The sequence below is a fragment of the Neovison vison genome, chromosome 5 (genome assembly GCF_020171115.1).
Source record: "Neovison vison isolate M4711 chromosome 5, ASM_NN_V1, whole genome shotgun sequence".
In the NCBI taxonomy this organism is placed as follows: Eukaryota; Metazoa; Chordata; class Mammalia; order Carnivora; family Mustelidae; genus Neogale; species Neogale vison.
In genome coordinates this window covers 2,948,236-2,971,289 of record NC_058095.1, presented here as the reverse complement: position 1 = coordinate 2,971,289, position 23,054 = coordinate 2,948,236, and the positions used below count along the sequence as shown (strand labels likewise).

Genomic DNA, 23,054 nt, shown 5'->3' with positions numbered 1-23,054 from the left:
GATGGAGATCATGATGGCACAGCCACTCCAATTTAAAGGGTTTTTTTCTTTTTTTTTTTCTCCTTCTGAAAAGAAATTCACCTTTGGAGAGGAGAGAGGAGGGCAGGGGAGGGAGGGGAGAAAGGGAGGGGAGGGCGCTGGCTCACATCTCAGAGGCCTCCAGCGGCTGTGGGAGAGACAGGGAGTTCTGGCAGGTTCCGACTATTGGCCTGGCAGCCCTGGGCTCTGGGTGCACAGCCCGCTCAGGCCTACAGGAAGCCCCCCCCCACCCCACTATGGACCTCTGCGGGGGGAGGGGGCAGGAGTGCATTTACTCTGTGCTTAGAGCGGCCAGATCCCTCCCCCAGGAAGCCTGGCGGGGTTCAGGTGCCACCAGCCGGAGCCCCCCAGCTAGGCCCTCAGGCCCCTCTAGTGGGGGCAGTGCGCACCTGGGCTTTTACGTGCCCTTTGCCTGCAGGGACACACCCTGGCCCTGGCATCGAGGCTCTGGAGCAGGTGGGCGAGGGCCCGTAGAGCCCACCTGGCTGACTCGTGAGTCACAGCCGCAGCGTCCATGCAAACTCTCCTGCCTCTTTGCTCCCCAGGCCCTGCTTTTCTCTGATGTTCTGTGGCCGCTGGCTCTCCCAGCTGCGCTGGGCTTTGTAACGTCCTGATGAATGACAGGCCCAGTCCAGTGTGCCCTGTGCAGCCCCGGGCCCGGGCTCACGCTGGCCCTGTCGGGGGCGGTATGGGCCGTGGGCACCGTGCCCTCAACGGGGTGAGGGCCATGGGGAAGACGTTGCCAGGTGTTAGCTGAACTCGGCGCAGACCTGGGAAGGGAAGGGAGCTCACTGGCTACAGGACAGGGGCCACCCGCAGCCGAGGGGCACCGACAGCATCCGGGGTGTCCATGAGCACTGCTGTGTATCACCCTCCTGTCCCCTGGGCAGCCTGGTATGGAAACTGAGGCCCAGAGGTCCCCAAGACCGACACTGTCCAGAGACCCTGCTGTGGATGTGGACATTTCCAGGGTCCCCAGTCACGGAAGGGAAGCAGGGGGGTGGGCCTTCAGCAGAGACCCCCCGCTCCCCAAACCCGTCCAGCACCAGGTTGTTTCAATACGTCTGCAGAACCGCACGAGGCCGACCGCGCGCAGACCAGATGCCAGTTGTCCTGGCAGGAACGGGCGGCCGCCTGGACCCCAGAACGCGACCTTGTCCAGAAACAGTGTCTTTGCAGATGTAGCTGTCTAAAGGTCATGATGAGGTTGCCCTGGATTAAGAGGGGCCCTAAGTGCAGGGAGTCTGCCTCCAGGAAGCAGGGAGAGGACACAAGGCAGAGGACAGGCACGGGAGGCGAGTCTGGCAACGCATGGGCCTCCAGGAGCTAGACGGGGCAGGAGGATTCTCCCCTGGGGCCTCCGGGGAGAGGCTGCCATCCCTCAGGCCGGTGGGAGAACCACTCTCCCCGGCTGTGTGGTGATCTGTCATGGCAGCTCCAGGATGCCCCCCTGGGGGCTTTTCATGTGCATTAGAGCGGCCACACACTTGTCCGGCGGCCTAGCAGCACGTCCCTCCCCCGGCGTGACCCTCTGCGCCATGAATGCGGACATGCCGACCCCTGAGACGGTCCCCTCTCCTGGGGGGGTCTTTCCAGGGCTCTTCCCCGTGAGCTGGGTGCCCACGCCGGTGTCGCACCCCCAGACCCCGAGAGACACTGCTCAGTGTAAAGACTCAGGAGAACCGACGTTCCCCTGAGGGGTGTTCTGAATCCACTTCTTAAGTTTGTTTCGGATTTTTTGGTTTTTGTTTGTTTGACTTTTCTTTTTTTACTGTGGTAAAATAACATAACAAAATTCAAAATTTGAACCAAAATGTGTAATTTTTACGTGCACAGTTCTGTTCATTAAGAGCATTCTCATTTGTTGAGGGTCCGTCCATCCATCCATCCATCCATCCATCATCTCCAGACATGGTCATCGTCCCGAACCCAAACTCTGTCCCCATGAAACGGGCTCCCTGTGCTCCGCCCCGGGGACCTCCCTGCTACTGTCTGTCCCGGTGAGTCTGACAACCCCCGGGACCTCTGTCACTGGTCTTTGGAGGTCACACGATCTTCGCCTGTTTGTGACTGCAGGATTGCCTGTCCTGCAAGGTGTTCGAGGCCCGTCCGTGTCAGGGCAGGTGTCAGAATGTCCTTCCTTTTCATGGCTGAGTAAAGCTCCGCCACGTGTGTCTGGAGCGCGGTTGCTCATCTGCTCGTCGGTCGGTGAACATGTGGGTTGGAAGCCACGTCTGAAGCCAGAACCATGCACTTGTCCATGCTTCCCGTCTGGCCCCTGCAAGTTCACAAAACCACAGCAAAACCTGTGGCCCATCCTCGCTCGTCGAACGCTCTTCTCCGATCTTGACTTCTGTCTCCCGGCACATTTCCATTTTATCTGGTGTCCTTACGAAAATGGATACAAAGCTGCAGAGCACATTGAGGACGGAAGCAGTAAGCCATCGCGGGCTCGTGGTCTTGCGGTCCTTCCTGATTTCACACCGGGTCACGCCCCCCCGAGAGCGGCCCAGTCTCCAAGTCTGTTTATCCGCCCAACCCTACCTATCCGGTCCGGGTGGGAAGGGCACGGCGATGCACGAGAGGGATGCCATGGCGGGCGCTGGGGAGCGCGGACCCTGGGTCTTCCGCACCTTTGGCTGCTTGGTTTCCCGGCCGCGCTGGCGTGCTGGTGTCTGATGACGTCAAGGAGGCCATTCTTCCCTCTAACGCAAACCTAAGGGGCAGCAGAGGCCCGGTCTGTGCCTCTCCCCGTGGAGCTGGGCACGGTGCACCGTGTTCTCTTCCACGCTCAGCCGAAATGGGAGTTCAGGAATGGCCACGTCTCTGCGGCAGGTCACTCTTCACTTGGCTGCTCTGTCTTGGCTCCCGTCCCTCCTGTTTCTTTAAAAGCTGGCTCTTGAGTATGGGGTCAGCCTGGGCTAGGTGCAAAGCCAGAGCTGGGAGGTGTCTCCTACCTGTGAGTTCTCAAGACCCATCCGACATTCCCGACACTCCCCAGCAGGTGACCTTTAGAGACCTGAAGATGCGTGACCTCTCCGCAGAGAGGGGCAGGTCTGCCCTGAGAACGGGACCCCCCGCGGAAGCACCGGGTGGGACGCGTGGGGTTCGCCCTGCCCCGTTGGGTCTGAGTGGCATCACTGGGGGAAGGGGCGGTGGCGGAGACAGGCCAGGGAGCGGAGACGGTGCTCGGGGTAGACAGCACCGAGCGGCTCGCAGACGACCCTACACTGGCTTCTCAGAGGAGGCATGTTTCCTATCAATAATTTAGACATGCCCTTTCTCCTTTGGGAGACGGGCAAAATCTCATTTCCTGAGCAAATCCCCTAAGAAACCAACCTGTTCATTCCTCGAAGAGTTTCAGAAGTCTGTCTCGATCGACCGACTTACAAAACAAAAGCAGATAATGGGCCGAGAGCGCGGGGAGCTGGGTGTCAGGAAAGCCGTCTGCCGAGCCCACGGGCGAGGGCTTGGGATCCAGCCGGGACCACGTCAGGAAGCTCCGTCTGCCGCCTCCCGCCTCCCCTCCTCGTCTCTGAACAGCGGCGAGACCCAGAGAACAGGGCTGCACTGTTCCAGTTCAACGCAATAACTAGAAAATCACTTGCAGAAATCGTGGAAAACGATGCAGATTTTTCCATTTTGGGGAAAATCGTGAGATGGGGGCCTGTAGCTCTTCCCAGCAGCCTCCAGGGAAGGGCGGACCCCATCTGTGCTGGGTGCTCGCAGCAGAGGGCCTGGCATGCTTGTTACAGCTTCAGAGTACTCACCCCCCCCCTCAAGTGCCTCAGTTTACTCTCCTGTGAGGTGGGGGTAAAGACACTACTGACCCCTCAGTGAGGATGAAGGGAGATCAGGTGCCCGGCCCGCTGGGGGGAGGAGGCGGCCGGCCAGCCACAGACACGAACAGCAGGACCCGTCCCCGAGCTCGCAGCCCCCTTGGGCTGGGTTCCCCCAAATAGGAAGGAAAGGGTGCGGCTGTCCCAGGCCCCCAGCCCCGGGGCACAGAGGGAAGTCTGCGACAATCTCTGAGGATGCTCCTGTACCTCCCGGCCCCAAAGTGAAGAGGCCGGCAGCTCCCTCCCCGCTGAGGGGGGCGGGGTCCTGGAGACTTGGGTGGGCTTCATTCGCTCCGAGGTGCCCCTCTGTCGGGAAGGAGACTCAAACCCAAACGAGCGCGGCACCACCCGTGCGAGCTAAACTGTGCTCCCCAAGCTGGCGGGTTTACCCGGGAGGTAGCAGGTGTGGAGCGGAGACGGTGGTTTTCATTTATCCAGTCTGTTGTTTCCCGTGGTTTAGGGAGCACTCAGCACCCATCAGCCCAAATCCTCCCCAGGGCTGCCAGATGGGCGTTTTTGTCCCCGAGCGCTCGTGGGGAAGCGGAGGCTTCTCCAGGTGGCCACACTGGCCGTGGCCAGTAGCCTCCGGTGGTAGAGGTGTCACTGTCACTTCCTCTGGGGGATGAGGCTGGAAGAGGCTTGTGGGCCTTGACTGGGAGCCAGCGACTGGGAGCCGGGGCCTGCCCCTGAGGGCTGGGGCGGGGTTTCCCTGCTTGCAGGGCAGGGATTAGCAATGTCACCTGCCTCCTGGCTCTTCCTGCAGCTGGCGGAGGACTCTGAGACCGCTGAGCCCTGCAGACCCACCTCTGGAACTGCCACGAAGCCTGGACACCGGAGCCATCCCCGCCACTGCCTTGTGCGTCGGCCGCCGAGGTTCCCGTCTGTGCGGGGGCTGCGGGTGTGTATGGGGAAGGTGCTGGGAAGAAGGCAGAGCCCACTCTTAACCGACCCCCTGCTCAGCTCCGTCCTGGGCCCTTCTGCTCTGACCCTGCTGCACAAGCAGGCCTTTCGTCTTCTGTGTCCTGATGCTTGGACGTCGGGGCCCACCTGACCCCGGAGGGGTCTGGCTAACTCCTCAAGAGAGCAGACCGCTAGCCAAGGAGTCCGCCTTGAATACGCAAACCAACCAACCCAGACTCTCTCTACACTGGGGCCACCTTCCCCCTGCCCTCCTCTCCCCAGGGCCAGGTACCGGACAAGACAGCCTCCTGCTCCAGAGCTCACTACAAATACTCAGCTAGCCCATCCCATGCCTGTCTACCTGCCCACCCGGTCCTTGCCATGGAAGCCACAATAAAGACTCCTGCCCGCACTTTCCTTCTCCCTCTGCCTCCTCACTGACCCTGATGCTTCCCCAGGAGGGGCACCTCCTGCTTCCAGGGAACAGTGAGCATATAAAACTCCTGTCCTGACTATCATTCTGTGTCTGTGTGTCTTACTGCGCCTGATTAAACAAATCCTGGGTCCCTTTAAAGCACCTGCTGGTCCCCCTCAGGATCTCCACTCTTGCAGGGGTGAAGCTGGGGGCTTCCCCAGGGGGCAAGGAGCGAGGGAATGCACCACCCGGCTTTGAGACCACACTCGGCCCCAAGGCCGCTGCCCCAACCGCCTCTAACAGACGATTCCCATTCAGAGACTCCCTTTTGGAATCAACACATCTCCAGCTGCTTCACCAGTTCTGGAACCTTCTGCCGGAAGCGGTCTCAGACGTGGAGTGAACGTGGTCTCCTGTCATACCCGCGTCCCGGCGAGCATCTGCCTGTGACGAACCCACATTGACAAGCGGCTCATCTGCAGATTGTGGCCTGTATCGACAGTTCTGTTTATCTAATAATAGATGGTGCGGGGCCTTTGCTCACGCCCTGAGTCTTTGCGGAGACGGGAAACATGATAAATTGTGAATGTGTTTATGCTGACATTCCCGAGGCCCTGGGGCTCACGGTCAGGACTTCCAATAATAATTACAAAATGCCTTTGGTCAGGGGAGGGGCCCCTAATGAGGACAAGGTGTGGGCAGACGGGCTTCTGAGGCTGGTCCGCGCTGGGCGAATATTCGCTCCGACAGACTGCTGCGGCGAGTCACAGCCTTGCCTGACCCGATGGACGTCTGGTTCACAAACACACTAGAGGGGAGCTGGGGTTCACAGGGAGGGTGCCTGACGAGGCTCGCTGGACAGCGCCCCCCTTCCCTGGCTCTCCGCGCCCCAGCTGCTGCCTCAGCCTCACAAGCGAGCAAGCCGGCGGCGCCTCTGGGCTGCCCTCCCTTTGCCCCTTCCATTCTGAGCAACACATGCCTGGAGGTGCTTCTCCTCAACCTGGCTCCACCCTCCAGGGAATCCTGGGGGGAAGTTTCCGGCCCCGTTGACCCGGGTCCCTTCTGGACACAGCCACCAGCCGGCTTGCCGTGCCAGGGTCACTGCCAGCTCCGGGAGCAGACAGAGGACTGGCTGAGAACCCCAGCCCCAGCACTTCCCAGTGTGGATCCGGCGCCCCAGGCCTGGAGCCCTGGCAAGCTCCCTCTCCCCACTCCTCCCTGGAGTCCTCCCTGAAGTGTCCCCTGGCTTCTCCCCACCCTCCCTCCGAGCCCCTCTGCACCGGCCCTTGTGAGTCGGGCCTCAATCCTGCATCACACACCCGACCCCGTCGGATGCCTCCGCAGCTGCACCAGCCTTGGGAAGGTTCGGTAGGTCCAGACTCAACCGGCAGCGGCTCACACCGGGGGCCAACCTGCCTTGTGGCCTCCCATGTCCCAGCTTCCCTCTCACGGCTTCCCCCTTGGCTAAGAAGTGGAACTTCTTGTGGTTCCCTGATAAATGTTTGTGTTCTGGATCTTTCCTTCCCCTGCTGGGAAGGCCTACTTCTTTCTCTCCACCGACAAACTCATTCAATGAAATCATCAGCGGCCCTGGTCAGCCCTCTCTTTCTCAGCAGGGTGTGGGCCTGTTCAGTGGACCCTCTCCCCTCCCTGAGCAGCCCCTGTCCTGCACAGGACACCCACCCGGTCCCCTCCTGCCCCTCCAACCCCCCCTCACCCATCCCTTTTGCACTCCAGCCTCCTCCAGTGGGAGACAGAATATCCTTGCTCCTGCGGGCTCAATCCTGGCCCTTCTGTTCTTACTCTGTGCCCGGGCCCCAAGCCACCTTGTCCGCACTCTGGCGGGCCCCCACCTGTGTGCAGCGACGCCTGCTGGGGCCCCTCCGGTCACAGGCCCCAAGGCTTAGGTCAGCTCAAAGTGTACCCGTGCGGAGCGCCTCCGACTCCTCCAACCCGACACGTCCAAGGCTCAGGGCCCTCCAGAAAGCTGGGCCCGTGTTGCGGGTGCCCGTTTTGGTACCTGGGAGTCCTCACCCATCCAAGTGGGCAAGCCCTTGTGCCCATCAGCCAGCCTGAGCCCGATGCTGTCAGTCTGACCTCTAGAGCATGTCTAGGGCGCGTCTAGAGTTCATCTACTTCTCTGACCTCGCGCCACCTCCCCCTCCCCAGCTTGGGCACACACTTCCCACCTGGACTGAGCCCCAAGTGGCGTCCTGCACCCACTCGGGCCCCCACCAGTCTGCTCCACTTAGCAGCCAGGGAGACGTTTTCACGATGCGATTCTGATCATGCTCCCTCCCTCCCATTAACACACTTGCCCCGCTTCCTGGAGAGGCTCGGCCTGGCATACAAGGTCCCGTGTGGTCCCGCAGCTGCTCCTGGCCCCCTTCCCAGGCGGGTTCCAGCCACAGGGACTTTCTGTCCTTCCTTCTGCCTGCAGCACTGTCCCCTTCCAGGCAGCGGCCCGTGCTCTGACCTCAGACTAACCTCCCATAGGACCACGCAGGATTGCTTCTACTTTCAAAGCATCCTGGGCCCCAGCCCTTTGGCCCTCTGTGATTCTTGCCTCCCTTCTCCTTACTTAGAGCATCTCCGCTCCACTCCTTAATCCCAGGGCCCTGTCTGATCTTAAGCAACGTGGGATGAGCAATGCAACGTGAAGCGGTCACTCAGAGCCTCAGGCCCCGTGAACTGAAGAGCTGCCCAGGTTCACGTGCCTTTTGGGGGGAGGCTGTGTTTGCAATAGGGGCAGGGGGAGCCCCTGTGGTCAGAGAACAACGCTCTCCCCTGCCCCACGTCCACAGCCAAGCCCCTGGGACCGATGACCACGTCAGGTTAGGCAGTGAAGGAGGATTATGGCAGCAGACGCAGCTGCGTTTGCTCACCAGCTGACCTTCGAACCGGAGGGTCACCTTGCATTATCCAGGTGGCCCAGTGTGATCTCGGTCCTTAACCATGGAAGAGGGAGGCAGGTTCAGAGGGAGCAGCTTCAGTGGAACCTGGCCACTGCCAGCTTTGCCGGAGGAGGGATGCAGCGGCTCTGGGGCTGGGGGCAGCCAGGAGGCAGACTCTCTCCAGAGCCTCCAGAAGGAGCCCCACGGTGCGCTGACTTGAGCCCTGCAAGACCTGCGCAGACTTCAGACCTCCAGAGCCGCAGGGGGACCCGTCTGGGTTGCTTTAAGTCGCCATGTTTGTCACAGCAGCAACTGGAAGCTGATGTGCTCTTAGGGGAAACGCCCCAGAAGCACACGGTCCTGGCTCTGCGTACCATTTCCTCCCATCTCTCCTCTCCCTCCCGCCCTTTACGAGATTTACCGCTCACAGAGAACGCGACATGCATCCCACGTCCTGGCTGACCAACCTGGCACTAGAGGAACGGATGGGGATGAAGGTCTCAAAATTTCACAGCCCCCCAGTCCCCTCCTCAGGGCTCCTCCCTCACAGACGGGAGGAGGATATCCTAAATCCCCTTCCTTGGGCACCCCCCCACTTAGCCGAGCCGTCCTGAGCCCCTTGTCTGTGGGCACACTTGGAGCACGGGGCTCTGCCGAGTTACTCTCAGGGTGGCCCCTGCTTCTCTGGACGGAGCCCCAGGTGGCTGACCCCACTGTGGGGGTGCTGTTTGGGAGGGGCACAAGGAAAACTGACACCGGGAGCCTGGGATGACCCTAGCACGTGAGGACGTCGGTCTCCTCCTGACCTCCTCCTGGCCTCTCCCAAAATGGGGGGTACAGCCAGCAGGGTCCCTCCTCCTCAAAGAACCCTCCTCCCCCTCCCCCACCCCAGACAAAGCCAGGGGGAGGACACAGATTAATTCAACTTTTAATTACATTCACTTAACAAGATTATCCAGCGAGGTTAAAAAAAGAAGTCTGCCTCCCAAATGAAAAAAAAAAAAAAAACAAAAAAACCCTCTCTTTATTTATATCCAGAATATACAGAACCAGGAACGAATATTTCTTTATGGGCCATTTAAGATTTAATGTTTAATTTATAGCCACTTTCTCTGGCGGGGTGTCCAGGCACAATGTCAACATTTTTAATTAAATGGAAAAAAAAAAAAACTTCTTTTTTAATCACCAAGAAAGATACAAATTTGAAAAGCCACATTTGGGCCAGTTAGCAGCAGCCCTGGTTTGCTGCTCTGGGACTCCAGATCACAGGCTGGGCAGTTTGTGTCCAGCTGGTGAGGCAGCCGCTGGAGCCCAGCAGCGTGACCTCGCACGGGAGGCTCCCGGCTGTTTGCTGAGCACCTCCTGCGCCAGGCTCTGTCCAGGAAGGCTTACAAATTCTCCCAGCTCTCCCGGGTGAGGAGGGGGTGGGCAGGGATGGCTTATCACCAACCAAGCTCAGAGAGGTTAAACCCTGCATGAGGTCACACAGCAGAAGTAAATGGATGAGGAGTCCACTTGTGGATCAACCTGAATTCCCAAACTCAAGCTCTTTCCTTTCTCCCCACAGCCCGGCTAGCACAGGCTCAGGAAAGAGCCTTCTGCCAAGCAGGTATCAGGACTTCTGAGTCATCAGTGACTGAAGGAAGTGGCCCAGATAGCGGGGCTGGGGCATGCAGCTGTGCAAGGATGACCAGTTTACTGCTGGGTCCCTAACACCCAGGTCAGGAGGCTGTGGGTTCCTGAACCCCAGGCCAGGGGGCTCCGTGTCCCTAACACCCAGGCCAGGAGGCTTCTGGTCTCTAAAACCCAGACCAGGAGTTTCAGTATCCCTAACACCTAGGCCAGGAGGTTGCGGGTCCCTAACACCCAGGCCAGGAGGCTGAGTGTCCCTAACACCCCATCCAGGAGGTGGTGGGTCCCTAAACATCCAGGCCAGGGGCTCCATGTCCCTAACACCCAGGCCAGGAGGCTGAAGGTCCCTAATACCTAGGCCAGGAGGCCTAAAACCCAGGACAGGAGGCTCAGTGACCCTAACACCCAGGCCAGGAGGCTCTGTATCCCTAATACTGAGGCCATGAGGCTCCAGATCCCTAACACCCAGGCCAGGAGGTTCAGTATCTCTAACACCCAGGCCAGGAGGCTGAGTGTCCCTAACATCCCGTCCAGGAGGTGGTGGGTCCCTAAACATCTAGGCCAGGGGCTCTGTGTCCCTAACACCCAGGCCAGGGGGCTGCAGGTCCCTAACACCCAAGCCAGAGGGCTGCAGGTCCCTAACACCCAGGCTAGGAAGCTCAGTGTCCCTAATACCCAGGCCAGGAGGCTGTGGGTCCCTAACACCCAGATCAGGAGGCTGAGGGTTCTTAACACCCAGGCCGGGGGCTCTGTGTCCCTAACACCCAGGCCAGGAGATTGTGGGTCCCTAATATCCAGGCCAGGAGGCTCCTAGCAGTCATTTGGTGAGGCTGGAGTTCATGAGGGTATGACATTTCAGAAGGAACTCAGGTGTCCTGATGTCAGGGAACAGGGACCCTAAGGTCCAGAAGAGGCCAGCTATTGCCCAGACTGATCCTTCCTGTCCCCCAGACCTGCCCATTGGTGATGGCAGGCCAGGAGCATCACTCGATCCCGGGGGCCCTCTGCCAAGGGAGCCCCCACCCAGAGGAGGCCCTATGCGGCCAGAGGTTGGACACTGATCACACCGTAAGTGGCACTCAGCCAAGCCAGCATCTGTCCTGCTACAGCTGTCTGAGAAAGTGACCTCACAGGGCCACAACCCCTGTCTCCCATCCTGTACTCCAGAGGGCTGTCCTCAGCAGCTGCCCTCGGGGGCAAGGCCGTGTTAATTCAAACCGAGGATGAAAACAACAGGCAGGCAGAAACCATGGGGCCGGCAGAAGCCAGCAGCTTTAATGGGCTGCTCCCCCCCCCCCCGCGGTCACACCTCCTGGGGACGACTCCAGAAGATGCGGCGTCAGCACCGGGATGGGCGGGGGCCGCAGCAGCTCAGTAGTCCCACTTGGCTTGGGCTCTGGGCCTGGGAGGTTCCATCCTGGGGGCACCATGGCTCGGGGACAGTGTCCCTGCCCCTCTCCCTCCCCCGTCCCGCCCCTCCCCAGAGGGACCAGGACTGGAAAGACCCTCCTGTATATCCCGGTGCCCCGGGGGTCGTGACGGGGTAGCACTGAGGTCCGCGCAAGCCCGAGACGTTTGTCCTCTGCTTGGGCCACGGCTCCCGCCTCCTCTGCTGCTGGAGCTGAGGATGAGCTCAGCTGCCCCCCATCTGTCCCCGGGCTCTTCCAACCCAGGGGGCCGGGGCCCTGACGCCTCAAACACTCATGGCCTTGGCCTTCCGCCGCGTGAACCTCCACGGTGCAGAGGAAGGGGCTCTGCCGATGGACCGGCAATGGGGCCCGTTTTAACCCGCCGCACCCCGAGGGGTGCCTCCCACCCTCCGCCCCCTTCACCCGCGGTTGAGGTCAGAGGCGCATCAGCTCTGCTGCTCCCTGCGGGGAGGCCGGCGCTCCTGTCTCTGGGGCTGCTATTCCCATAAACCGGCCCTTCATTTCTCATGTGAATCCACTTTAATTACAAAGCTAAATAATGAGAAGGAAATATTAAAATTAAAAAAAAAAAATCCTTACACAAAGCGAGTTTGCCGGCCACCAGCTCCGAGAGCCGAGGCCCCGAGCATGGCAGCCCGCCACTCACTAAAAGCATGAGTGTCACCAAATCAATAATTCATTTACTTTAATGAGATAAGTACTTTGAAAACTAATTGCAAACCTGCTCCATTTACTCCGACCCGTTACAGCCCTTAATGTAAATCGCAGAACCATCGCTGTGGGGAGGAGAAAGTCTTTAGGTGGAAGACGCCGTGTCATCTCCCCTCCTGCTAAGGAAGAGGGAGAAGTTCTGGGGGGTGGGGTGGGGAGAGACGCGGCAACCAACGGGCTCCGTCCGTCCACCTGCCCAGCGCCACACCTCCAGCCTGAGGGATGATTTGTTTCTGTCCACTGGGAGAGGGGATCACCAGGAAACCAAAACACAGCAACACCCCAGGACGCTGGGAAGGGACTGTCCTGGGGCCTCTGGAGACGCTGATGGTCCCCTGCAGGCCCCCAGCCCTTCGGGGCTGCACGCAGCTTCTCCCCAGAGCCCTGAGCCTCCGGAGGAGCACCCAGTTCCAGAGAAACCCACGCAGGGTGTCGTGTTCAGCTCACGCTTGGAAAGTGAAACCCTGAAGGTCCCCGGTGGGGCCGCCCAGCCTGCAAACTGGGGTCTGGAGCCCGAAAAGGAGCTCCAGCTAGGAGAGGCCTGCACACAACCCCAGCAGAGCCCGCTGAGGAGCCAGAGAACCCCCGGTGTCAGGGAAAGAGACCCGAGTTCTCGTCCCTGTCCCTGGCTATTGTTTTGGGCAAAGAAAAGTGAGGAGGGCACATGTCTCTGCTTCCTGCATCAAAGAGTACTGAATCTTCCTTCTTCTGTTTCCTCGTCTTACTGAAAATAGTTTCCAGTTCCTTAACGTTAATCCAAGATGCTTCGCGATGTTTTCAGGGAGAATCCGTATCATTTGGAGATTACGCGGAAGGACGTCTGTGTGCTCTGGGGCTTGGCGCTGGGCTGGTCCTGCTCTCTGAGCTGACCCAGTGTGGGGAGTTCCGCACCCACAGGCAAAGGCGAAGCCCAGGGAGTGACCCATCAGGGACACCCTGAAACTGGACCCCGAGGCTCACAGCCCACTCATGCCTCCTGTACTGAGGTTAGAGCAGAGGGGAGACTGGGCCACATGCAAAGCCGCCAGGCGGGCAGCCATGGACCATCATCAGTGCTGCTGCCGTTACGATGCCATGTTTCCTGGGCACCAAGAGTGTGCAAGGCCGGCCCTGGCTCACAGGCGCTTAGGGCCAAGAGGGGAGGGTGGGGAAGCAGGTGCTTCTCGGTACGGAGCAGGAGACAGGTGGGGTGGACCTGTCGAGGGCAGCACCCCAGGGCTGTGGGGGGCGACACCACGGCTTCCCAGTGGACTCAAACACTGCCGGCTGCACAGAAGGTCACCTGGACTTCCTTGAACTCACCCACCTTGGAGGTAGGGGAGTGGCTGCACGCCATGCTCAAAGACACCGTCCCAGCACATGTGGCCCCAAAGACCCACGTTCCTGGCCCTGCACCTGAGGGAGAGTCACTCTTTCTGTGGCCACAGCTGGCTTTGCAGTTCTACCTCCAAGACTACTGCAGGACCAGAAACGTCAACATTCTCCTTCCCTTGTAAATTCTGCACATCAGGCCGAAGTGTGTATGGGAGTGGAGAGAGCGGGGTGGCCGTGTGTGCCAAACATCGTTCTTCTGTGGTTGCACTCTCCTTTCCCCTGAGACACGGACCTGATACCCAGAGTGAGCTGGAGACAGGGCCCGACACCTTCAGACTCTGTCCAGGGGTTGGGCTCTCCGCGGGCGGAGGACAGGGTACGCACAGCGCCCTTCCCGAGTGGGGTTGGCTGGGCAGGACCCACTACCATGTGGTGGGAAGGTGCTCTGGGTCCCTGGCCCTTGGGGCCGACGGCACCCGCCTGCACGCAGAGGTGCATGGGACAGGTCTCAGCCGGGGAGGGGCTGCCACCTGGGAAGAGCCTCTCCTGTTTTTTGGAGAAGCAGACAGGTTGCAAGTAAGTCTCATCTGGGAGGCAACTCACGGAGGATGGGGAAGAGCAGAACTTCAGGGCCGGTCGGGGGGAGGCTGCTTTGCAACCTGGAGGGAAAGCTCAGCACCAGTGGAGGGGCCAGAGGGGCGGAGCGGGGACATGCTGGACACTGCACTGTGCTGGACTGGCGAGCCTGTGCTCCCCAGGAGCCAAGGAGAGGCCTGGGCCCAGGTGCAGCAGCGAGCCTGGGGCCACTCCGACCACACAGGTCCAAAGTGCCTCCTAGGGACGTGGTCCCAGGCCCAGACAATCTGGCAATGGAGGCTTTATTAAGAACTCGGCTCCACACACATTGGGCTGGGCCTTCCAGGGCCCTCCTGGCAGCCTGCCAACTCTGCAGGTGCAGCAGCCCCAAGCTGGGGCCAAGGGTCAATGGGGCAGGTGGCCTGAGTGGCTACAGGCTTGGGAGGGGAGAGCAAACCTTCCAAACTGAGCAGCCCGGGGGCTGACGCACGAGGGCTTTGGCTGAGAGCCGCCAGCTCCAAGGAGCTCATTAGCGGGAGGAAGGCCGCCAGCTGCACGCGTGGCTGTTGAGGTGGTGTGGGAGCCAGTGGGATCGCCCCGACCCCAACCCGCCGGCTGAACGGGGAGTGTCAGAGGCTGGGAAATGAGCGCCCCGGTGCCACAGACCCGTCGCCGGTGCCCTGGGGGTGGGGGTGGGGGTGTCTTCCGAAGCCCACCCTGGGCCCAAGAGCAGGGCACCTGCTGGTCGCTCCCTGGACGGAGCTCCGGAGCAAGAGCCGGAGAAGAGGGGCCTGAAGCAAGGCTCTGCTACAGCGGGCGGCGAGGCCCCGATCAAACAGCCCAGCCACCCCCCGCCCCCCCGGTTTGCCCACCTGCTCGTCAGGGCCCAGAGCGGCCCCTGAACTCAATGCCCACCCAAGCGCTTTGCCGAGTCGGCTCCAGCCGGCCTCCGGGGGTCCCTCACGGGCGGGTCTGAGCATCATCCCCGTTTTACAGATGAGGAAACGGAGTACGAGGTGGGTGATGGGTGCCTGGACGCGGAGCCCCTGCCTGACGTCACCCTCCGAGAGACAGGGAGCCCGTGGCGCGCCCTGAGTGGCAGAAGCCCATGGGAACCCCTCCCTGCCATGTCTCACCGACGCGGGCAGAGTCCCACGTCCCCAGCCAGGACTGGGCTCCATCCACTCGCCACCGTGTTCCATCACCAGGAAGGATGCGCAGAGGTGAGTGTTAGGGTATGAACCCCCTTTGTCTGGCCTGAGCGTCCCTCCTCCCCGTCCACTGCCTAGTCCGGAGGCCCCGCTCCTCTGCGGAAGCTCAGCTTCTTACGTGGGGGGCCCTCCGTACAAAGTGAGCCCGAAGTGCCTGACCCACACCCCCATTAGATCTCACGCATATCTCAGCTCCCACGTGACCTGTGCCCTTTGTGGAACCCCCACATGGGGCCCTGCTCGTCCCTCAGAACTAGGACCCCTGGGAGGGAAGAATGTGGGCCCACAGTGGATGCTAAATAGAGTCAGAGGTGCCCAGAGGCTGCTTCTAAGAGCAGGAGGTCAGCTGGCAGCCAGGCCCAAGACCCTGACTCCAAAGGGATCACTGCCTGCCAAGGCCAAAGCTAGCACCCCAAGGGCCAGAGAGGCTTTGTCACGTCAGGCCCATGGTGGAGAATCAGCCAAGCTGGGGCCAGCTGCTGTCATCTGTGGCTGAGGGGTGTCCGATGCCCCAACCACTGGGAAGAGGAGAAATGGCCAGGATGTGTGAGAGATTTTCAGTCTGCATCATAGATTCACACTCAGAATAAACCTCAAAGTCCCTCCCCAGCTCTGAAGCCCCACCTGCTCTGGTCCGTTCATCCCCAGACCTCACCACTCTCCTGCACTGGCCTTCCTGCTGGCTGTGGAGCTTTCCAGGCATACTCTACCCCAGGGCCTTTGCACCTGCTTCAGCTTTGCCCCTGTCGCAGCCAAACCCCACTTCTCCAGTCTTTGCAATACATTTTCTCACCTGAATTAAAATCACAATTCACCCCCATGACACACATGCACACACACACACGCACACACACGCACCCCTCCCATCCCCACTCCACGGCCCTTGGCTCCTACAGGGGCAATGCAGCTTATCTGTATATTCTGCTGATGGTCCAGTCCCCCGACCCCAGCTGTAACGTAAAGGCCATCAAGAGACTGTTATGTTTCATCCACTGATGTGGACACTTAGGTGTCTCTAGAGCCCAAGACAGGGCCTGGTTCAAAGCCAACTTGCCACAGACATGTCTGAGTAAATGCAGGAGGAAGCATGAGCACCCATGGAATGATACACACACAACCCCTCCCTCCCCCAGGCCCCGCCCCACCGCAGAGTGGTAGCAGAGGGCAAAGCGAGGAGAGGCCTGGAAACAGGACGTCCCGGGTGGAGAGACGCCTGCCCGATTCCAGAGTCCTCCAGGACGGTGCTTGTCAAGCCGCTGTGTGTGCACGAGTCTCCTAGCAATTTCCTAAAACGGAGATTTGACTCGGCAGGTCTGGGGTGGGACAGGGGAGCCAAGTAGCTAGATTTCTCACAAGGTCCCAAGTGAGGCCCAGGGCCCCAGGTGATGCAGACGCGGCTGGAGATGGGGCCACACTGAGTCCGGCTCAGACACCACGCAGGGGGAGAGGAGAATTCGTTCTGTTCTAAACTGTTCTATTTCATCTGCTCCCCACGGCAACCGCAGTCAAGGGATCAAGCTGAGCTCAAAGCCTGTAGCCCCCGAGGCTTCCTTGCTCGGGGGGGGGGTCCCCAGAGTGGCTTCCCCTCCTAGTTTCCCTGAGGGAGCCCTCCTCCCCGATCGGGGTCTTGGTTTCTCTGGAAAGGGGGAGGCATGAGGGCACGAGAACCCCTGCCGTGTTTACACAGTATCACTGGGGGATCCGCCATTCGTAGTACTCACACTTGGAGTGACTCTGAAATTCTTTTGTCTGCCTGGCTGCATTCTTCACCAAAATAACCACTTTGGAAGGGCTCCTCCTGGGTCAGGGCTTTGTAAGAAATACAAGTTCCATGGTGAAGCCAGAGCCAGGCCAGGCCTGGGCTGCGGTAACTCTGAGGCTCAGTCCCGGCCAGGAGGCTCCCCACGCTCTGAGTCTGCTGAGCTCCCGCGGTGGCTGCAGGTGAGACCCTGGAGGGGAAGGGCACCCGCGGCTGACCCCACGCACGGACGAGGAGGGACACAGCCCCTGCTCTCGGTTCCCTACTGCAGGGGCATACGAGCCCTTGTCTGTTTCTCTCTGAATTCTACCTCAGCTGCTCTCTGAAGGAAAATCAATGGGAAGATCTCAATTAATCACATGGGGGCAAATTGATTAGGGTCCTAAATTAGGTCAGTGCCGCTGTCTACTCAGAGGGTAGGACCCCTTCATCATGGTTTCACTCTTGAGAGGTGGACCACCTCTCGTGGAAAGAGCCATGGGCAGTCTGTGGGCTGATTGGGAGGGCTGCGGAGAGCAGCCCCCCGGGGGCGCATCAGAGCTGTGGGGGTCTGTCCAGGCCCACTCTCGCCACGTCGTGTGGGAACGTATCCTTGCCTGCGGCACGAGAGACGCCAGCCCCCTACTGCTTTAATAGAATCACCCTCCTCCTTCCCACTCGAGGGCAACCAACCCATCTGCCTTTGGCCAGGAGCGTAGGGCAGCCCAGACAGGGAGCTGTGCCTTCTAGACCCTTGGCCACGATGAACCTGCTCTGCTGGGCTTCTCCCTTCGTTGCGGGTGGTCTCGCCACTAATGGAGCCCTCAGCTGGGTGGATGGTTCGACAGGTAAGGCAGGCATCAGGAAGCAGCGGCCACCTCCCACCCTGCAAGAGTCTGCCCTTGGCTGTTCTGAATGGCCACCACTTGGCTGAGCGGGCTCAGGGAGGGGAGCACCTCCGGGGCCAATGAGGCACCCCAGAATCCCCAGGGCTCTGAAACGCTCAGAGAAATCCTTCTTCTCGGACCCAGATGGGGGGCGGGCCTGTCCCGGGGCTGTGGGAGGCCTGCGGTTCCGGACACGTTTGGGCCGGTGTCAGAACTGCAGCAGAGGCGAACGTTCTCGTGATTTCTTCCCCATTCCTCTCCCCGAGCACAGCATCTTGGAAGCGGGCCAGGGCTCTGAAGGAGCACTCCAAGCGAAGGCCGGCGCTTTATAGGCACTTGGTAAATTCTGTAGCACTCTGAGCTGATGGGATTTGTTTGGAACACTGGAAAGGCACACGGAGTTTCTGCTGACGGGGCGCCTTCCCCTCCCGGTCAGGTGTTCATCTGTCACGGAGGCCGGGCTGCGGACCCCTGCCCCGCTGTGCCGCGGCTCCGTGAGGGACTCCCAGGGGAAGAGGCTGAGGGCTGGACGCACTCTGACTCCATGTGAGCTACCCTTCCCTTCTCCCTAGGCCGGCCAGGTGAGAGCCCCCTGGATGGCGGATGGAGGGCGCTGAAGGCCCTCACAGCCCCTGCTTGGAGACGCGGCTCCGAGAGGTCTAGGCCATTGCCGACTGCTGCCCGGATCCCCAGGGCTTAGAACAGAGCCTGGCGCACAGTAAAGCCCGGTCAGTATCTGTCGGATGAACGCAGGCTCCCGCCTGTGGAGCCGTGACTTGTGTCCCCCCATGAAGACATGCCCAAGTCCTGCCCCTGAACCTGTATTTGGAGGCAGCATCTGTGCAGGAGGGTCAAGCTGCGCGTCTGGAGAGGAGGACTGAGGCCGGGCCTGAAATCCATGCTGGCGTTCTTGTAAGGGAGGAAGATCTGGGACACGGACACCTTGAGCCGGCAGCAGCGGGACAGGCAGGAAGGACCCCCCCCCCCAACCTCCCCGTAGTCCTCGGAGGGACTGCAGCCGTCAGCACTGTCACTTCCGACTTCGGGCCTCCAGACGGTGAGAACATGCATTTCTGTTGTTTTAGTCTCCCCACCCCCAGCGGCCTCCGTTGGTGGTCATTGGTTACGGCAGCCACAGGACCCTTGCACACACGCTCTGGTCTGCAGCTGAAGCCTGGCCAGGCACTTTTCCTGTGTACCTTCCTGAGGTCACCGGTCTTCCTCTTGGGCCTTCCGTAAATACGGGCATGGGTTATGGGCATCTTGGAAGACAGGTGGGAGCCGTTACTGCCTCATGGTTTCTTCCTGGCCGTGGCCTCTTTGCAGGAACCAGCCCAGAAGGAGGCATGTGGAAACACCCAAAAGCAGCAGCAAACCCACCCAGGAAGCAGCCCACGCTGCACGTGCCCAGAGCCGACTGGCCCACCTGCTCAGCAGGGACGGTGCTGGGGCAGTTCGGGGGACAGTGCGGGCAGACGCCATCCCGACCGGCATTTCAAAGGCTCCAACGCAGGAGGCAAACAGTTCCGAAGAACAAAACTCACGGCCTCTTTGCCTGTGGAAATGCTTCCAAGGAAACTACACTTCATGAGGTCGCCCCTAAGTTCTTAAATTTAATGGCAGCTTCCTCCCCAAAGCCGGCCCAGGGGGTCCCCGAGGAGCTGTCTTCGGGCAGTTTCGGAAGCAGCTGGCCCCAGGACCCCTCCCACTAATGAGGGGCTCCCCTGCAGCGGACTGACTGTCTTCTCCCTGTTCCCCTGGCCCGATGGGCTCTCAGACAGGACTGATCAAAGCTCTTTGAAAACCCAGGTACACTGTGTCCACTGCATTGCCAGGACACCTGCCATTTGATTAACTTTTCAGAGGGCACTGCTGAGGTGGAGCCCCCGATTTCCCCTCAGATACGTGGAGCGGTTTGACTTCATTACCTCCGGGCACACAGGTCTGTAATTTCAGGGTCTCCCCAGCTGATGTGAGCGCCTTTCCAATTTCCAGAAGGGGCTTAGTTTCCGAATCCCTCTCGAGATCACTGCTATTTTACACTTTTTAATTCCATTAGGTGGATCGGCTCCCACTCCGGAGATTTACGGGGCTGCGATTTCGCAGGTAAGTTTATAAACTGCGTCCCGAGAGCCCCGGGCCGGGAAAGCCGGCCAGCCCCGGGCAGCTGCGGACCGGCAGCCGGGAACTGGCCCGGCATGGGGCCCCACACGGCTCAAGTCCACAAGGCTTGCTCGGACAGCGGGAACGGAGCTTTGCTCGTGGGCCAACACCGCCGTATCGCGGGCACGGTAACAGACTCACACCGCGCGGCTTTTCTGACAGGGCGGCTGGCCCGGGACCGGGGCGGTGGAAGGGGCAACGCTGCTGGTGCAAGCTTCTGCCAGGATGTCCTGTCCTCCCTCCTGCAACGATGCCGTTCCCCTCCATGGGCACAGTGGCCCACTGTCCGACCTCAGCTAAGGGGGTCCCTGGCACTGCCGTCCCGGGCCACGTACCCCCGCTGCTGCAGGGACACGGAGAGCTGGCTGCCCTGCTTCCCTAGGAGGAAGTGTCCTCACTGTCTTGGCCTGGCAGCACCTTGTCCTGCGGTCCTCGCTTCCTGTTGGCCTGCTGGGCCGTCTCATCCAGATAGCGTCTCTCGGGGCGGCGGCGGCGTTTGGGGAGTAGAACATGCCCGGGGCTCTCCTCCAGGGGAGTCTTCGCCACCGTCAGGAGTGGACTGTCAGCCTGACCCGAAGGGCGTGCTGCGGGGCTGGGGTCCTGGCAAAGAGCCTACAACCCTGGGACTTCCCGAGTAACAGGAGGGTCTCTGCGATATTAAGCATGGTCCCCTAGGTAGCTTCAGGATGGGAGCAGGTCACCGACCTCGTGATTGGGTGGGTGGAAGCGTGGACCAGCCCAGGCTCCTGATGGGGCTGGAGACTGAGTTCAGTTAAGTGGCCAATGATTTAATCAATCCTGGCTACGTGATGAAGTCCTCATACAAACTCTGGGCACCGAGGCTGGGGCAGTGTCCTGGTTGGCGAGCCCATGGAGGTGCTGGGACAGGGACAAGGGGCCTAATTCCATGGGGGGTGGGCCTGGAAGCTCCCAGCTCCCTCCAGGAGCTCGTCCTCTGCGTATCCTTTATGATAAAACTAATCTTAAGTATGGGGCTCGCTTGAGTCTACAAGACATTCTAGTGAATTACAGAACTGAGGGTCACGGGAACCCCCGAATTTATAGCTGGGGCATGAGAAGTACCAGTGGTCTCTGCGACCTCCGGCTGGCGTCTGCGGGAGCCCCAGCCTGTGGGGTCTGCTGCTAACGCCTGTGGTTGGGGCTGGAGCTGTGCCGGAACCGTGTACCCCTGGTCTGGGCCCCAGTCTCAGCTCTGAGTCCAGGGTGACAGAGTCTGGGGCAAGTCCCTCAGCCCCGGGGGCCCTCCTGTCTCATCTTCAAGCTGACAGGGTTGGGATCCAGGACCCTGAAGGTATGTCTGGCTCTGAAACACTGGGGCCACCTGTCCTCCTGTCACTCTTGCAGAAGCCACCAGGAGCCCCCCTGCCTGGCCGTGCAGAACCCAGCTGTCCCCAGAACCCAGTGGTCGGGACAGCGACCACCCAGCCACGGGGAAGCCCAGGAAGGGCCGGGTGCGGAGACCCGGGTACCGGGTGCAGGCGAGAAGGCAGCCCCAGCCACAGGCTTCACGTGCACACATCGCCGGTGGCCTCTGTCTCACCCGGGTCCTCTCCTCTCCTCTCGCCTCACAGCTGTCCCTTCACTCCTGAAAGGCCCGGATTCTCCACAGCAGCGTCCAGGCTGGCATGGGGACGTTCAGGGCCAGAGGGGTGTTACGGGTCCCCCAGCCAGGCCCTGGCAGACCCCATGTCACTCTGCCCTGACCTCAGGGCTCCTCAGGCCACCAGGCCTCTCCTTCCATGCCAGGGCCAGAGACTCCCCTCGTGACCAAGTTCTTCCCTGGGAACGACTGCGGTCTGCCTCGTGATTGCCCCGTGGTCCAAGCCCTGCCCTCTGGACCACAAAGGTCAAGTTCAGTCCCTTCAAGACAGACCGCTAGCCTTCTACCCCGCTTGGGGCCGGCTCATCACATCCCACATCCCAGCCTGTGGGGTCCACACGTGTGTCCGGGTCATCCCCCGAGCTCGGCACCACAGCTCCCAGGCCCAGCCTCTTCCAACTTCAGGGACAATGAAGCCAACACTCCTTTGTGACCCAAGTACCTGGCTGCACCCCATTCCACGTCTCTTCCTCCTGGGTCTGCTCCCCTCCTGGGCACTGGGCCCCACACACGGCCTGGCCAACTCCAGGTGATGACCTATCTGATGGCCTCACCCACCCAGCAGCCCCCACCCCCTTGTCCCTTTGCCTCCTCCCCCAGTGGCCTGTGATCCCTGTCCCTACTCGCTCCTCTCCTGGAGGATGCTGGCCTCCAGCTTCATGAGGTCCGCTTGCCCTTCGTCCCCTGAAAGCCCCCTCTCTATCTTCATACCCTTGCTTGTCCAGCCTAGATGCTGTTCTGGCGTGAGGAGCATCTACCCAAAATTCATGTCCTCCTGGAACATCAGACCTTCGTTGGAATGAGGGTCTTCGTAGATATGACTGGTAAGACGAGGTCCTAGGGGGATGCAGGTGTCTCTAAACCCCATGACTGTGGTCCTTATAATGGCAGATTCGCACAGAGACGCAGGCACACGGGCTCTCGGCGGGGAGACAGCGGTGCGAACACAGAGGCAGAGACTGGACATTTGCAGCTACGAGTCCAGAAGCCGCTGAGGCTGCTAGAGGCCTGGAGGGATTCTTCCCTGACCCCTGAAGTCAGTGGCACCCTGACTTCAGCTCTCTGGCCTCTGGAACCACGAGAGAATGAATGCCCATTGTTTTAAGCCCCCAGTTTGTAGCAATCTGTTACAAGAGCCCCAGGACGCCCCCCGCCCCCTAAGTCTGATTCAGTGCCCCAAACACAATGTCCCTGACCCCTGCGGGCAGTAGGTGCTCCCTAAGTGTTGGTCCCCAGCTGCGGAGGGCAGTGGGAGACCCCCTGCTGCCCAGGACGGAGGCCCCACCCCTGCCTGCTGCTGCTGCTGCTGCGGGCTGTCCAGCTGGGCTCCTGCTCCCAGTCTCCATGCGGACCTTGTGACAGGTCTCTGATCTGCCCCCACCTCTGACGCCTGACTTCCCGGCACTCACCTCCCACTCCACGGAGACGTCTGCTCCCTGCCTCTCCTCCCTCCTTCTGGGGGGCGCTCAGCCTCCTTCCCCGCTGTCGGCCACACTCTTTTCTTGTCACTGACATTTAAAAATAAAACCATAAAGCGCTGGGCAAGGTGACCCCTCGCCATGGCCCTCCCGTCCTCCTCACAGCCTGCTCGCCGCCCAGCTGCGTCCCTCGGGGAATGAGAGCCGTCTCTGTCCCTCCCTCGGCCCTGCTCTTGTGGGGCCACCGTGGTTGCCGCAGGGTGGGA

The 23,054-nt window shown here is 60.5% G+C and overlaps 1 protein-coding gene across 12 annotated transcripts in view; it reads right to left on the bottom strand.

Moving 5' to 3' along the window:
• RBFOX3 (RNA binding fox-1 homolog 3) overlaps positions 1-23,054 on the bottom strand; it is a 399,885-nt gene that overhangs the window by 124,200 nt on the left and 252,631 nt on the right. Inside the window, exon 1 of one of the 12 annotated variants that reach the window (XM_044247297.1) lies at positions 22,780-22,813. The exons of the other annotated variants lie outside the window; for them this stretch is intronic. The gene's annotated coding sequence lies outside the window, so the exon portion shown is untranslated. Of the gene's footprint in view, positions 1-22,779; positions 22,814-23,054 lie in introns of those variants that run through there. 12 annotated transcript variants of the gene reach the window in all.